Genomic DNA, 4,983 nt, shown 5'->3' with positions numbered 1-4,983 from the left:
GGGCAGTCGCCTATTGCTCCTATTCCAGATAACCCACTGTACCCTGTCTGAAAGGAAGTAACGCTAGAGTAGACTCGCGAAAAGTGTATAAGACACTTTTAAGATCAACTAAATAGCTAAGCCCAAGGGAAGTCGTTCGGGGAGGCCCTCCCTAATTCCACAAGGGTGAGAAGAAACACACACGATAACGAAACGTTGAATCATGTAGAACTCGTAGGGTAAATGCTAAGCAAATTAGGAAGAATATGCAGTAAGCTAAGCGAAGAGGTAAGCAAGAGACACGTTAGACTATTACTACAAAAAAAAAACAAACAGGTTAGTACTAACTACAACTAAAAAAAAAACATCTAAAATCAAAACTGAATTGAAATAAAATAAATTAAAAAAACATGCAAAATAAAAATGAATTAAAAAAAATAATCTACAAATGACATGCAAAATAAAAAATTATTTGGAAAAAACGAACTTAAATATGCGTGCAAAATAGAGAAGTATTCTAACTACGGGATCTTCTTTATCTTCTCCCCCGTCGACCTGAAACAGATAGGGTGGTAACAGATTAATAACGAGCAAATAATATTTATTGTTATATATTCTCACCTTAGTTAATTGCAGAATGTTACGTTCCATTGGACTAGTATTGAAAGCAATCCAAATCCGGGAAAACAGTGGGGCCCAAGTAAATTCCCAGTTGCTCTCATTCATCGACGCAAGGCGAAACCGTCAACAGCAGATCAAGGATCAAGTCCAGGATAATTGTACTATTGTAATTGGTTGCCTCAATAGCATCGTTTGTTGTTCAATCTGTAGAAATAGGAAATAAAAATGAATTAATTACATTATTAAACAAACAAAATAAGAAATTTTAGAACAATGCACTTAAAAGCAAGTTAAATTTTAAAATGGCATACAATGTACCATTAATAGGCACAATAAACTTCTCTTATTTAATAAAAATCGTTCTTTTTTCCCTGATCTATTTCTCTGTGATAGTCTATAAAAGAAATTAAAATAAATGCTATATGGTTCCATACTGGAAAGAACGCAGTTGTATTTTAATTTTGTTGTTCTGCTTTTTAAAGGGTGCGTGTTGAAAGTAGGTTGTTTCTGGGACAATTTAATAGAAGTTTCCACAATATATTATATTTAATTAATGTTGTTCCTTACCAATTCATTATCACGTATCCTTCCTTTAGCAACAACAGTACACTTCCTCTGCCTCCAATGGGAAAAAAGGCACCTTCTTATATCCTTCGACTACCGCTACATCCTGGAGTGAAAAATGACTGATATGACGAATGCTCCATAATGCATGATATCCATAGTTTGTATAATATTCCTGTAAAACGAAATCTTATAAAACAGTATTCATTTAATAGTCAGTGCTTAATTTAGCTTCCTTGGTAAAAAGTGCATGTTGAATTAATAACGAGCAATTAATATTAATTGTTATGTATTCTCACCTTAGTTAACTGCACAATGTGACATTCTGAAGTGTATGCCATAGGATGTTGTCTCAGTGGGGTCCAAATATTCCAGTTGCTCTCAATCATCAGTCGAAAATCAACTGCATGATGTTGCAAGATGAGGATGTCAACAGCTAATCAGGAATCAAGTCCGGGAAAAGGATACCATTGTAGACTTTGGTTGATTCAGCAGTATGAAAATTAATTTCAGTTCTCCTTGATTCGTGGACCAGTCTGTGGATAAGAAAAGCCAATTAAGTAACTAAACTAATAAATAAACCAGATGCATATAAAATTAAATAAAGACGCTCTTAAAGTCCTTTTCCTAATCTTTTTTTTTTATATTAAAGTCAAAATATTCGTAAAGCCTTTATTAGAAAGAATAAACGGAACTCGGTGAATTCGATATAAAATGTGCTAACAAAACTCCTTACAACTACGTACGTACCAGGCACCGGAGACCCTGCTAATGACCAATGGGTTCGAGCTTGAGCTTTCAAGGATTTGCGATGGCTAATACATGAAGCAGTGATGACGTAGAAAATGCCACTCAGAAGCATCACATTAGGTTTCTGCGACAGTTCGCGGCAAATATTTCGTAATTTAACCAATCACTTTTTCAAAAATGCCTAATCATAATTCTAAAAATAATTGACTACAAGAGCGAGAGAAACAGTGAGAATCTTAATAATAGTCATTTCCTTTTGCTCGCTTGAATTACTTTCTAGAATATAAATTATTTAAGGTTGCGACAAAGGTATACGCTTTTGAAAAATAAAAATAAAAAAAGTTAAAAAGAAATAGGTAGGTATACTTTCAATTTAGAGTCGTTTAGTTGATTTTCTCTCAGGTGTAATCCAACATAAGATTTTGGAAAACTTAATGATGTAGTGAGAATAGAATTTTGAGAATTAAATCCCTGATAAGGAGTTAGCACTTTGTACCTGAAAGTAATATTACACGGTCTTATGGAGTTGCAATTTCGTGTATTTAGTTATAGTTATAAATAAATCAAAAGGAGTAAAGTTGTGGTTAAACGTTAAATTATTTATACGTTTAACTGATTCACAAACATAGAATCGTAACTACCCACTGCAGTAGCATAAATGTGGGCAGTATATTCATTGTGTGGTATAATATATGCACCAACTAAGAAAAAATTATTTGAATTTCATACCCTACGAGATTAATTGGGTGGTTGTTAAACTGTTGTTTGTAAATTTGAGACCTGAAGTGCTAGAGAACACGATAATTCATACTTAGGCTCTGTTGGAAATTATCAAAACGTGTTGAATTGTTTTTAAAAGTAAATCACTAGGGGCATTTTGTTTGCTAAAAGGTCAACTTATGTGTTGGAGGAAGGCCCATTACTAAAGAAAAATGTAAGTTTAAGATTAAATGAGCAAGACCAAGACTATATCAGCAAGACCAAAACCAAGACCAAATAAGCAAGATCAAGACCAGGATTAGAAGTATAAGACTAAGACCAAGACCAAGACCAAATAAGAAAGACCAAGACGAATACCAAGACTAGGCCGTCTTGCTCTGCTCAGTGTTACCTTCAAAGTCCTTGCAGAAGAATGCAACCTTAAGTAGCCATATCCTGAAAAGAAGAGTTTCAGTTTCAGAGGGTCATTTTTTTCATAAGGACCTAGCGAGGTCCTTTGCAAGGATATTGTCGATCAATCGACTTGAAATAATTTGAAAGGTAAACAACGGTTTCAAGTCGAAACTCTATATAACGACACATAAGGGACTAAACATTTTTCGGCGTTATAAAGAGTGGTCGTTAAATGGAGAGGAATAAAAGATATTATTTTACTATTCTATAATAATATGCATTTACTAATATAGTACACATTTTGCACTCGAACATTATTATTCATACATTGCGTATAGCCTGTTATCTTCGTCTGATGTTTTTTGCTGCTCCAATATTTTAATTGTATTTTGTTACGTATCTTACTCATATCTTGAGATACTGCTGGATCAATTTGATTATATAAAAAGTATTTTTTTAATAGTTTCGCTGCATCAAGTGCTTGTTTGATGCTTGGTGGAGGGACAGGATCGTCTTCTTCAACAACGAACACAGCTGCAGTTCTTATCTATTTCGGCAACTTAAAAAGTACTGCTTAATGATTTATAATGCCGCATTGTTGTCGTTAAATAGAGTGAGCGTGACGCTATATAGAGTGTAATATTGTATAGAAAACAATGTAAACCAACCAAGGTCAAGCAATTTCGACGTTTTAAGGAGTTTGTCGTTAAATCGAGTGACGTTATAAAGAGTTTACATTGTAGTTTATCCTAGAATGAATAGTTTTCGAACGGCAGTACTTCCTGATATGAGGATATACAACATTCAAGCTTAAATATTACAATGATTTAAAATTATCAACTATTATTGCCAAAAAAAGCCTTCAATTGCACCTACGCTTAGAAATTAATTGTGATCTAAAAATATAGATAAACAAAATAAAAAGTTTTAACTAATTTTTGAGTTCACGCATGTACAAATATACTGGACTAAATTTAGAAGAAATTCAAAAAAATAAATAGTTGGTTCCAATATTAAATATAATATTATTTACAAGAAAGATCATTACTGTCACGAAAAGCGTCGTTTTCTCACATTTCCAATAATATATCTCTGTCAAAATGGATTTGCATATCTTCATATATATCGCACGCTTTATCTACTTCCGATTTATGGTAGTGGTGTCAAAACCATAAATTTTCTTTGAAATATTGAGAACTATTTCTTCCGCCTGTCAAAGCCCTGTTCTTAAAAGCAGGAAGTGTGCGTTTGTATTTGTTATTGATGGTAGGAGCAGAATTTTTAATTTTGACCTATTCGATTTCGAACTAAACAATTGTAAAATAGTCATCATCGTAAGGTCGTCAGCCCTAAGACTGGTTGGACATGCATCTCCCCTCCTTTCTATCCTGAGCTAATTTCCCTAAAACTAGAAAATCCTACATCCTTAACTACTTGTGAAAAATAATCTAATCCGGGTCTACATTTACTCCTCTTAACTCCTGTATCTTCTTCAGATATGTCTCTGACCAACCCTTCATGTCCGAGAAGGTGTCCTACTAACCTATCTCGCCTACTTTTTTATTGACTTCTATAGAGGCCTTTGTTCTCCTATTTTTTCTAATACCTCTTCATTCGCCTGTAGCATCATATTTAGAACACTTAACTTTTTCCTTTCCGCCGCGCCCACTGTCTATGTTTCGCACCCGTACAGCGTCGCGCTCCAAACAAACACCTTTAACAATCTCTCTCGAATTTCTAAATTAATCGTTCGCAAGCTACTCCATCCGTCCTGACTTATCTCACTTCCTAGATACCTGAAATCAGTCACTTCTTCTAATTTATCGCCTCCTATCTTTACATTCGCTCTTTCCCTATTTTTTCTTTCCTGGCATACAGGTATTTTCACTTTACTTTTATTTATTTTCATACAACACTGTTTTGTCAATACCGCTTCCATTTTATTTAAAGCTATCT

The 4,983-nt window shown here is 33.9% G+C and overlaps 1 long non-coding RNA gene across 1 annotated transcript; it reads right to left on the bottom strand.

Moving 5' to 3' along the window:
• Window positions 1-404: 404 nt before the first annotated feature.
• LOC108732384 lies at window positions 405-1,695 on the bottom strand. Its single transcript, XR_001937079.1, has 4 exons — window positions 1,464-1,695; window positions 1,168-1,339; window positions 601-804; window positions 405-534 (listed from the first exon to the last, which is right to left on the bottom strand). It is a non-coding gene; the product is annotated as an uncharacterized LOC108732384 (long non-coding RNA).
• Window positions 1,696-4,983: the final 3,288 nt, after the last annotated feature.

Source organism: Agrilus planipennis, unplaced genomic scaffold, assembly GCF_000699045.2.
Source record: "Agrilus planipennis isolate EAB-ADULT unplaced genomic scaffold, Apla_2.0 scaffold73, whole genome shotgun sequence".
In the NCBI taxonomy this organism is placed as follows: domain Eukaryota; kingdom Metazoa; phylum Arthropoda; class Insecta; order Coleoptera; family Buprestidae; genus Agrilus; species Agrilus planipennis.
This window is presented reverse-complemented; position numbering and strand designations above follow the sequence as displayed.